Raw genomic sequence first — 12,515 nt, 5'->3', positions numbered from 1 at the left:
ACTGTTGGGGACCGCACTGCCTTGTGTCAGGAAGCTGTAACCCCCCCGTGACTTAGCCTGAGTGAAAGACCTCCAGAGCAGGAGCCACTAAGGAGACAAAAACTAATTTCCCTGGCTTGAACGCTGCCTATTCTGTGCCGAAACCTCCTAGCTTGATCAGTTAGCCAGTGACGGGTAAGATATCCCACAAAGGGAAACACCTCAGACAGGGATGATCATGTGGAGGCTTCTAGGAGGAGACTCGGGGCTATGGAAATGAAGGGGTGATGGACATCAACCCCTGCCCCCTCGGCTTCGTCAAAGCCTGAATCTTTGTTCTTAGGTGTGAAAAATCCAATTCTCCTGCTGCCTTTGTCTTCTCTGTTATCTCAGGCCTGCAAGGGCAGCCCAGACCAGAAATGGCGGACTCCTAGGGAAAACAGGCCTGGGACATAGAATATGCAAGATCCTGTGAGATGTGTTTGCTGTAGAATGTGATTAACTTGGAACTTAAAAGCACAGACAAGACACCAAAACTGCCCTTTGAGCTATATGTTAAAACCCTAAACCTTTGCCCAGAATCACAGCAGGAGTTCTGTCCCCACCTTTGTAAGTTCCCTACATCTTTTGATCTTTTCTGCCAGCCTGTGAATCCACAAACTAGGTGTGTTTTCTCAATAAAAATCTGCTTGTCTATGGACTCGGGGCGACCTCCAGAAGAGAGGGTGGCCAAGGCTCTCCCCATGTGAGGAGTGGCCCTTCTGTTCCTGTTCCCCCACAGGACCTGGTTGTCTCTGTGTATGTTTTGATGACCATCCACAGCCGAGATGGATACTGTTGGCCAGTATTATCCACACTTGCCACAGCTCCCTGCTTTTTGGCCTGTTGCCCTAGTTCTGGAGTTCCAAGTGAATGGGTCCATGAGGCAGTAAGTTTGTCCCCAGGACCCATAAGAGGAATGCCAGGGACCCCAGATGCACTCTGTCTTACTCAGCCACAATCACAGCTGGTTTTCACAGCCAGAAGTTATGGGAACTTCTGTTCCTAGCTCTGGAGCCCTGGGCGGGATATGTGTATGGGACTGGGATCCCTCACTTCTCAAGGAAGGACCTCTGCTGCTGAGATATTCTTTCCATTTCTTGTTTGCCACACCATAGGTGTGAGTCCTGTCCATTCTGTGTCTCCACCTTCCCTACCAGTCTCAGTGTGGGTTTTTGTTTATATCCTTGGTTAGAGGACTTCTGTTCAGCTGGTCTTCAGGTGGTTTTAAATGATGGTTACTCTTCATATAGTTGTAATTTTGATGTGGTCTAGGGACAAGGCAAGCACAGTGTTTACCCACTTTGCCATCTTGACTGGAAGATCTTCTCTTATTGATTGTCTTTATCAATCACAACACCAACAAGTATTCCAAAAAAAGAGTGTGTGTGTGTGTGTGTGTGTGTGTGTGTGTATGTGTGAATGAGGGAACCTGATTATACAATTTGTATGGTGATGAAAATGGTCAGAACACTCTTGAAGAAGAACAAGAGAAAATACTCTATTAAATGTCGAAACTTATAAAGCTATAGAAATTAAAACAGCAAGGTATTGCTGCACAGATAGACAAAAGAACAATAAAATAGAATGGAGAGTCCAGAAACAGGCCTTTGCAATTACTGATGTTTATTATAGAAGGGTCATGGCATTCTTGGGCAGATGATGGAATACTTAACAAAGGTGAAGACAATTGAATAACTCTGTGCAAAAATAAAAATAGAAAGGATGTTAGGAAAAATTCCTCACCAATTTCATGGATATCTAATGTCTATGAAACCCAAAGTGATAAATAAATAAAGTTTTATAAGTAAGGGTAGGTAAAAAGGTTTTTTAGAAAACAAAGAAAGGGGATCTCAAGATGGAAGCTTTACTCTAGGCAGCATGTTTCTCGGCTTCTGTGAAGAGGAGGGAAACTCGTGGTTCGGTGGAGAAACAGAGCAAGTGGACTAGATTACTGCATCACTTTTGAAAGCAGGACATCAAAAATTATTGCGATCATTGAAAAACCAGACGGTAAGGAGACTGCTTCAGGACAAAAGGGACCTAGAGATCAGCGCTGGGACTAGGGGTGTGCAGTCACCAGTCCCTGTGCTCCTGGGTCTGCCTCAGGGCTCCCAGGAGAGGGGAGTCGCTGCTCCCTCCCCCTGAATACGGGGGTTGAGCAACTCCAGGGGAGAACTTGATGCTTGAAGGCACAGATTGGCCAGTTGGACTGGGAAAAATGGCCCAGCGACTATGAACACCAACCCAGAGACCTGGGAGAAGTGAGGGCCTCCAGCCGGCATGACCAGGGGCAGCCTGGAAGAGTGCCCGCACCCCCTAGCCTGGTGGGAGTGCGGATCGGTCGAAAACCCAGAGCCGGGAAGGACTTGGGTGCTTTCAGGTCTCAGGAGCCAGCAGTTCTGATCTGGGGAAGTGCTCGCCCCATCGGGAATCTTGACTCCCGCCCTGTGATCCCAGAAGGGTCGGGCGCTTAGTGCTTTCCTATAGCCCAAATCTCAAAAGTTCGGTGGAGGGGCACGACCTTTTATGACTCCCAGGGAGAGCGTAGTGAATCCCAAAACATCGCGGGTGCCTCCTGAGATACTAGAGCTGGAACCCTGCAGGGACCCCGGAGTCCGGAAGAACGTGGTAGTGAGCTCTGGAGAGCAAGTGTGCTCAGGAGCACTCAGGGTTCCTGAGAGACTTGCTGAGATCTGGCTGGGAAGAGAGAAATGCATTTCAAGGGTCCCTCAGCCAGCTGAAGCCAGCAAGATCAGAAAAACTGGTCTGGCCAGTTCAAAACCAACAGGAGGTGTTTTTTTTATTTTACTTTGTTTGGTTTGGTTTGGTTTGGTTTTTGTGGCTGTTGATGGATGATTGACTTTATCTTGTGTTTTAAATGACATTTTATTTTTCAATTCTTACTATTTTTATATCTCTCAATCCCTTATGTTTCTCTTACAGTCATCCCAATAATATTCTTTCCAATCCAAATTTATCTCTCCTGCACTCCATCTTCTGCTTTTTTTCCTTTTTTTTTTCATCTTGCAAGTTAGTGTAACTTTGTATTATCTTTTTCTCGCCTTTCCAACATTTTTTATTTTAATAATATTTTGGTATTCTTTTTCTTTTGGTATAATCTTCTTTGCTTGGCTGGTTATACTGTCATTTGATAGGTTCCCCCTGGTATCTCAGTCACAGTATGTTGATAATTTACTATCCTTCATCTGTGTTCCATTAATACACCTCTCAAGGTTCTATACTCTTTATTCTTGTTATCTAGATCTCATCGATTCTGCCACAAGACTGTCACTTTATTATTACTGTTAATAAGACCTAGTCCATACAATTGTAAATACTACTCAATACCCCTATCTGATCGCAACCTACATTGTAATTTCCTGAACTATACTATTGTGGGGGTTCTCTCTATTCTTTTACACACTACTCCTATATACTAATCTTTAATCCAACCCTACCTTAGAATCTGACCTCCCACAGCCTCACAGCTTTCCACATCCAACTATCAATCCTCTCATCCCCAATAAGAGTCTTACCCTCTTTCCATCCTTTCTAAAATGTGGATAGTGGGGTGGAGGATCACGGTTAACACTATAAGGAGCCAAAGGATAACCCATCTCTTCTCTACTGGCTGCTAATGTAAATATCAGGATACACTGTCTTGCTGTCTTAAATCATTTCGCCTTACTCCTCCAACTGATCACAGAAAAAAGAGTAGGGGGAAGCTTTGAACATCAGGATACACGAAGGAGATTGCACCACTGAATCCCACAAGTATTCTACCATAAAGTTCACACCATAATTGCAGGGAACCAGAACAGATCAATTTAAGAAACAGAGTCTAACAAGAAGAAATCCATGAAAAATGAGAAAACACAGAAACAACCCCCAATTGAAGGGAAACGAGGCAGCCTCAGGAAAAATGCTAAATGAAATAGAGGCAACTCAACTATCAGATAGTGAGTTCAAAACAATGATTATCAGGAAGTTCAATGAACTCACAATGAGCTATCAGAAATTAGAGGGAAAGTACATCAATCTCACTGCAAACTATATAAACATGAAAAAGGAAATAGAAACTCTCAACAAAGGCCAAAAAGAAATGAAGAACACAATTTCTGAACCGAAGAACACAGTAGAAGGAATGGAAAGCAGGATCGATGAAGCAGAAGATCAGATTAGCGAGCTAGAGGACAAAGTAGAAAACAACATCCAGAAAGAGCAAGAAAAGGAAAAGAGGCTCAAAAAGAATGAAGAGGGATTAAGAGAAATGCAAGACAATATGAAATGTAATGATATCCGTTTAATAGGGATACCAGAAGGAGAAGAAGAGGAACAAGGGATCAAAAACCTAGTCGAAAAAGTAATGAAGGAGAACTTCCCTAATTTGATGGGAGAAAAAGTCACACAAATCCAGGAAACACAGAGAGTCCTAATCAAGAGGAACCCAAAGAGGCCCACCTCAAGAAACATCATAATTATAATGGCAAAATTTCAAGGTAAAGAGAGAATCTGAAAGGCAGCAAGGGAGAAAAAAGAAGTAACATACAAGGGAGCACCAATAAGGCTAACAGCTGACTTCTCAATGGAAACACTCCAAGCCAGAAGAGAATGGCAAGAAATACTCCAGGTAATGAGAACCAGAGGTCTGTAACCAAGGCTACTTTACCCAGCAAGGCTCTCAATCAAGATAGAAGGCCATATAAGAAGCTTCCCAGACAAAAGAAGTCTAAAAGAATACACCTCCACCAAACCAGCTCTGCAAGAGATGCTAAAGGGACTGCTTTAAGAGAGGGAAGGAAAAGAGAAAGAGAGAGAGAGGAACAAACATACATAAAAGACAGTGAATAAGTACCTATCAATAATGACCTTAAACGTAAATGGATTAAATGCTCTAATCAAAAGACATAGAATAGCTGAATGGATAAGAAAAAATAACTCACATATATTCTGTCTACAAGAGACCCACCTCAGGATAAAAGACCTACACAGGCTGAAAGTGAAGAGCTGGAAACAAATCTTCCAAGCAACTGGACAGGAAAAAAAAAAAAAGCCGGGGTAGCAATACTCGTATCAGACAAAATAGACTTCAAAAAAATGTCCATAAAGAGAGGCCCAGAAGGTCACTTCATAATGCTCAAGGGAAGAATCCACCAAGAAGACATAAACATTGTAAATATATATGCACCCAACATAGGAGCACCGAAATACATAAAGAAAATCTTAGAGGACTTCAAGAAAGATATGGACAGCAACACAATTATAGTGGGAGATTTTAACACCCCACTATCAAAAATGGACAGATCACCAGACAAAATATCAACAAAGATATTGTGGCATTGAACAATACCTTTGATGAAATGGACTTTACTGATATATACAGAGCCCTCCATCCAAAAGAAGCTAAATATACATTCTTTTCAAATGTACACGGAACATTATCAAAGATAGACCACATGATAGGACACAAAACAAGCCTCAAGAATTTCAAGAAAATTGAAATCATACCAAGCATTTTCTCACATCGCAAGGGACTGAAGCTAGAAACCAACCCCAAGGAAAAAAACCAAAAACACTCAAAATCATGGAGACTAAATAGCATGCTATTAAACAATGAATGGGTCAAGAATGATATTAGGGAAGAAATCAAAAGGTTTTTGGAAACAAATGAAAACAAACTCACAACAACCCAAAACTTATAGGACACAGCCAAGGCAGTCCTGAGAGGGAAGTTCATAGTGATACAGGCCCACCTAAAAAAGTTAGAAACATTCCAAACAAACAACCTAACCCTACGTCTACAAGAACTCGTGGAACAACAACACACAGCCCAGAGAAGCAGAAAGAAGGAAATAACCAAGATCAGAGCAGAATTAAATGACATAGAGACTAAAAGCACAATTCTAAGGATCAATGAATCCAAGAGCTGGTTCTTTGAAAAGATAAACAAAATCAACAAGCCTTTAAGCAGACTCATAAGAAAAAAAGAGAGAAGACCCAAATAAATTCAATCAGAAATGAAAGAGGAGAGATTACAACTGATACCACAGAAATACAAAGGATTGTAAGAAATTACTACGAAAAACTGTATGCCAAGAAATTTGAAAACCTAGGTGAAATGAACAAATTTTTAGAAAAATATAATCTTCCAAAACTCAATGAAAAAGAAGCAGAAAGCCTGAACAGACCAATAACAACAAAAGAAATTGAAGCAGTAATCGAAAATCTCCCAACACACAAAAGCCCTGGACCAGATGATTTTGCATGAGAATTCTACAAAGCATTTAAGGAAGAGCTAACCCCTACCCTTCACAGACTATTCCAAAAAATCCAAAAAGATGGGAGTCTCCCAAACTCTTTTTTATGAGGCCAACATCATCCTAATTCCAAAACCAAATAAAGACACAACAAAGAAAGAAAACTTCAGGCCAATATCACTGATGAACATTGACACTAAAATCCTCAACAAATACTGGCAAACCGCATTCAACAATACATTAAAAAGATCATACACCATGACCAAGTGGGATTCATTCCAAGGATGCAAGGATGGTTCAATATTCGCAAATCAGTAAATGTAATACATCACATAAATAAAAGTAAAGACAAAAACCACATGATCATATCAATTGATGCAGAAAAAGCATTTGATAAGGTACAGCACCCATTCATGATAAAAACACTCGGCAAAGTGGGAATAGAGGGAGCATTCCTCAACATAATAAAGGCCATATATGAGAGACCTACAGCCAACATCATTCTCAATGAGCAAAATTATAATCTTTTCCACTAAGATGAGGAACAAGACAAGGCTGTCCACTTTCACCACTTCTATTCAATATAGTACTGGAAGTTTTAGCCACAGCGATCAGACAAGAAAAAGAAATAAAAAGCATCCAAATTGGAAAGGAAGAAACAAAACTGTCACTTTTTGCAGATGACATGATAGTATACATAGAAAATCCTACAGACTCCACCAAAAAACTGCTTGACCTAATAAATGAATTCAGCAAAACAGTGGGATACAAAGTCAATGTCCAGAAATCAAAGGCATTTCTGTACAGCAACAATGAAACAGCAGAAGCAGAGATCAAAGAAAAAATCCCATTTGAAATAGCAAAAAGAAAAATAAAATATCTAGGAATAAACCTAAACAAAGTGGTAAAAGACCTGTATTCAGAAAACTACATAACACTCAGGAAAGAAATCAAGGAAAACACCAATGAATGGAAACATATACCGTGTTCATGGATTGGAAGAATTAATATCATCAAAATGTCCATACTACCCAAAGCAATTTACACATTCAATGCAATTCCTATTAAAGTACCAATGGCATATTTCACAGACATAGAACAAACACTTCAAAAATGTATATGGAATTATAAATGACCCCGAATAGCTGCTGAATTTTGAGAAAGAAGAGTAAAGTAGGAGGGATCACAATACCCGACACTAAACTATACTACAAGGCCACTGTAATCAAAACAGCCTGCTACTGGCATAAAAACAGGCACATGGACCAATGGAACAGAACAGAGAACCCAGGAATAAACCCAATTCTATGGTCATTTAATATTTGACAAAGCAGGAAGCAACATAAAATGGAGTAAAAATAGCCTCTTCAACAAATGGTGTTGGGAGAACTGGACAGCCACGTGCAAAACAATGAAACTTGGCACCAACTTACACCATATACAAAAATAAATTCAAGGTGGATAAAAGACAAATATAACACGTGACACCACTAAAGTCCTAGAGGAGAACGTAGGTAGGAAAATCTCAGATATTTCACAAAGAAACGTTTTTACTGACTTGTCCCCTAGAGCAAGGGACATAAAGGAAAGAATAAACAAATGGGACCTCACCAAAATTAAAAGCTTCTGCACAGCTAAAGAAAACAGTATCAAATTAAAAGAGAACCAACTGTATGGGAAAACATATTTGCCAATGATACCTCACACAAGGGTTTAATCTCCTAAATATATAAAGTACTTACACGACTGCACTCTAAGAAGGCAAGCAACCCAATTAAAAAGTGGGCAAAGGACTTGAACAGACACTTCTCCAAAGAGGACATACAAAAAATCCAAAGACACATGAAACGTTGTTCAATATTGCTAGCTATCAGAGAGATGCAAATTAAAACCACAATAAGATACCACTTCACACCAGTCAGAATGGCCATCATAAACAAAGCAACAAACAACAAGTGTTGGAGAGGTTGTGGAGAAAAGGGGTCCCTAGTGCACTGTTGGTGGGACTGCAGACTGGTACAAGCGCTATGGAAAGCAGTATGGAACTTCCTCAGAAAACTAAAAATGGATCTGCCTTTTGACCCTGCGATTCCACTGCTGGGACTCTATCCTAAGATCACTAAAACACCAATCCAAAAGAACCTATGCATCCCAATGTTCATAGCAGCAGAATTTATAATAGCTAGATGCTGGAAGCAACCAAGATGCCCATCAGTAAATGAATGGATCAAAAAACTATGGCACATTTACACAATGGAATTCTATGCAGCAGAAAGAAAGAAGGAGCTCCTACCCTTTGCAACAGCATGGATGGACCTGGAAAACATTATGCTAAGCGAAACAAGCCTGGCAGTGAAAGACAAATACCATATGATCTCCCCTTTAACAGGAACCTAAACAACAAAACAAAGAAGCAAGCAAAATATAACCAAAGACACTGAAATAGAGGACAGGCTGACAGTGACCACAGGGGAGAGTAGAGGGAATTTCAGGGGACATTGGGAAGTGTTCACGGGAACAAATTTAAAGGGCACATGGTCAAAAACTAGGGGGAGGGTAGTAATGGGAAGGAAGTGGGGAGGGGTGGGAGGGGGGGCTGGACAGGGAGTGAAAAAGAGAAAACTGTATTTGAACAATGATTAAAATAAAGTTTAAAAAAGAAAACAAAGAAAGTATTAACTATAAAGAAAGTGATTAATGTATCCAGTTTAAAAGTTGTTGTGTATTACAAAGACATCATTAAGAGAGTTAACTTCTGGCCAAGATGGAGACATAGGTAGGCACACTGTGCCTCCGTGACAACCGAAAGAAGGACAACAACAATTTAAAAACAAAAAACAACCAGAACAGACAGAAAATCGAACTGTATGCAAGTCCTACAACCAAGGAGTTAAAGAAGAAACATTCATCCAGACTGGTAGGAGTGGCAGAGATGGGTAGCCAGGTGGGGAGGACTCTCAGCAAGGCCACAGCTGGTGGACCTGGAGAGGTGGTGGATTGTGGAGGAGGTGGTCTTATATTCATGTGCAGATAAACCAGGAGGAACAACTGAGGAGCAAGACAGACCATGCAAGCCAGGGTTCTAGTGTGGCCAAATAAAGCCCCAAACCTCTGGTTGAAAACACCAGTGGGGTTGAGGTGGAAGCAAGAGAAACTCCCAGCCTCACAGGAGAGTTTGTTGCAGAGACCCACAGGGTCCTAGAATGTACACAAACCCACCCACCCAATCAGATTAGATGAAAATTAGATTAAAAAATGAAGGCTATGCTCAGGGAAATAAAGAAATATGTACAGGGAAAAACAGTGACGGGACGCTAAATTCAGACTCAAATCAACAGTGTGGACCAGAAGGAAGAAAGAAACATCCAACCAGAAAAAGAACGAAAAAAACAAAAAATTTTTTTAAAAAATGAGAAGAAAGTTAGGAACCTCCAGGACATCTTTAAAGTTTCCAATATCCAAATTCTAGGGGTGTCAGAAGGAGAAGAGGAAGAACAAGAAATTGAAAACTTATTTGAAAAAATAATGAAGGAGGACTTCCCCAATCTGGCAAAGGAAATAGACTTCCAGGAAGCTCAGAGAGTCCCAAAGAAGTTGGACCCAAGGAGGAACACACCAAGGCATATCATAATTATGTTACCCAAGATTAAAATGAAGGACAGAATCCTTGAAGCAGCCAGAGATAAGGAGACAGTTACCTACAAAGGACTTCCCATCAGACTGTCAGCTGATTTCTCAAAAGAGACCTTACAAGCAAGAAGGAGCGAGAAAGAAGTATTCCAAGTCATGAAAGGCAAGGACCTACATCCAAGATTGCTCTTTCCAGCAAAGCTTGCATTTAGAATGGAAGGTCAGATAAAGTGCTTCTCAGATAAGGTCAAGTTAAAGGAGTTCATCATCACAAAGCCCTTATTATTTGAAATGTTAAAGTGATTTATCCAAGTAAAAGAAGATAAAAATGTGAACAGAAAAATGACAACAAACTCATAATTATTAACAACCATATCTAAAACAGAAACAAAAACAAAAGCAAACTAAGCAAACAACTAGAACAGGAACAGAAACACAGAAATGGAGATCACATGGAGGGTTATCAACAGGGTAGTAGGATGGGGAGAGACGGGGAAAAGGTACAGAGAATAAGTGGCGTTTTTGGTAGGTGCAAAATAGACAGGGGGAGGTTAAGATATTGAATAGAAAATGTAGAAACCAAAGAACTTATATGTATGACCCATGGGCATGAACTAAAGGGGAAGAATTTGGGTGGGAGGGGATGTGCAGGGTGGAAGGGAATAAAGGGGTAAAACTGGAACAACTGTAATAGCATAATCAATAAAGTATATTTTTCAAAGAGAATTAAAAAGACAAGCCACACAATGAAAGAGAATTAAAAGTAATATAATAAATGAAGACTGTTAGTGGTCGTGTGTGCATAACTTCTACAAATCCCATTTAAAACGCATTAGGAAAAATGGGCAGATTCAGTCCTTTGCCAGTGCTCAGAAATTTGGCTGTGCCACAGGCCTCAGCTCTCCCTCCCGTTACCCCAGAAAGATGACTCAGAAGGAGAACTCCTACCCTGGCACTACCACTCGCAGATAGCTCAATCTGGCCTGAACTCCCTACCACAAGGAGTCCTCCAGAAGGAGCTTACCACTCCATCCTCGCTTGTCCTCATGAGCTGCTCCAATGCCCATCCTACAGCTGCTCCTGGCCAGGATAGCATTGGGAGAGCCAACTTAATGCAGACTTTCACAACTGATGAGTTTGAAATTGGGCATCTTCTGGGCAAAAGAAAGTTTGGAGATGTGCACTGGGCTCGAGAGAAGAAAAGCTATTTCATCATAGCGCTCCAGGTCCTCTTCAAGTCTCACCTAGAAAAGAAGGGTGTGGAGCACCAGCTTCACAGGGAGATCAAACTCCAGTCCCATCTCTGTCATCCCAACATCTTACATCTCTACAAATATTTCTATGATCGTCGAACGATGTATTTGATTCTGCAGTTGTTCCCCAAGGGGAGCTCTACAAGGAGCTGCAGAACAGCTGCACTTTTCACAATCAGCAGTCACAAACATAGAGGACCTGGCAGATGTGTTGATGCACTGCCGCAAAAGGTGATTCACAGAGACATAAAGCTAGAGAACCTACTCTTAAGGCTCCAGGGGGAGCCGAAGATTGACCACTGTGGCTGGTCTCTGCACACCCCCTCCCTGAGGAGGAAGACAATGTGTGGCACCCTGGACTACCTGCCCCCAGATTTGACTGAGGGGCACATGCACAATGAGAAGGTGGATCTGTGTTGCATCACAGTACTGTGCTCCCAATGCTGGCTGGAAACCCTCCCTCTGACAGTGCTACACACAGTGAAACTTATCAGCGCATCAGCCAGGTGGACCTCAAGTTCCCCACTTTGGTGCCCATGGGAGCCCAGGACCTCATCTCCAAGCTCCTCAAACATAACCTTTCAGAACGACTGCCCCTGGCTCAGTTCTCAGCCCACCCTGGGGTCCAGGCCCACTCCCAGAGGGTGCTACCACCCTTGGCCCTTCTGTCTGTCCCCTGATTCACCCCTGTCATTTATTCAGTTGCATCTGTATTTGCATGTCTGTGTATGTGTAGTTGGAAGGAGGAGTCTCTGGCCTGTTCCCTTATCTGTCTTCTACCTCCTTTTTATTTAAGAAAGGCTGAAACTTTTTATGAAAAAGGAAAAAGAAAGAAAGAAAACATGGGCAAACAATTTGAATAAACACTTTAAAAGAGGAAATACAAGAAGCTTATAAATATATAAAAGATGTTTCATACAAATTTTTATTTGTTTGATACAAATTTAAAATATAATGAGATATATTACATTTACACTGGCAAAAGGGAAGAGGAACTGGGGCTAGTTCTGGAGGGGTTCTGCCAGACAGTAAGAGGATGCCTACAACAGGAGGCCAGACTCTGTCCAAGCTGTCTGCCACAATAGGCAGTACTATGCAATAGCAGTTAAAATTTGTACAGTTCTCTTGGTGTGGTTCAGAAGGTTTTAGTTGAATAAAGGCCAGGGAGGGGAACAGCTTTTAGTAATTGAAGATAAGTGAAAACTAATGAACAATTTTAGCACTTTCATTAAAGAGCATGTGGACCTAGACGTATCTTTAAAGACTTGAGCAAGAGTCACCTGAAACAGAAAGTCACCACATGAAAAGCCGAGTACTCCCAACTTTGCCTTCCAGAATGAAATAGAGTTTCTTG

At 41.3% G+C, this 12,515-nt stretch overlaps 1 pseudogene; it reads left to right on the top strand.

Annotated features, from left to right (window-relative positions):
• Positions 1 to 10,832: 10,832 nt before the first annotated feature.
• LOC123820785 lies at positions 10,833 to 11,841 on the top strand (annotated as a pseudogene).
• The last annotated feature ends 674 nt before the right edge of the window (positions 11,842 to 12,515 follow it).

This window comes from Phyllostomus hastatus, unplaced genomic scaffold (genome assembly GCF_019186645.2).
Source record: "Phyllostomus hastatus isolate PE091 unplaced genomic scaffold, TTU_PhHast_1.1 phas_contig_37, whole genome shotgun sequence".
Lineage (NCBI taxonomy): Eukaryota > Metazoa > Chordata > Mammalia > Chiroptera > Phyllostomidae > Phyllostomus > Phyllostomus hastatus.
Note: the sequence above shows the minus strand (reverse complement) of the source record. Positions and strands in the feature narration are given on the sequence as shown.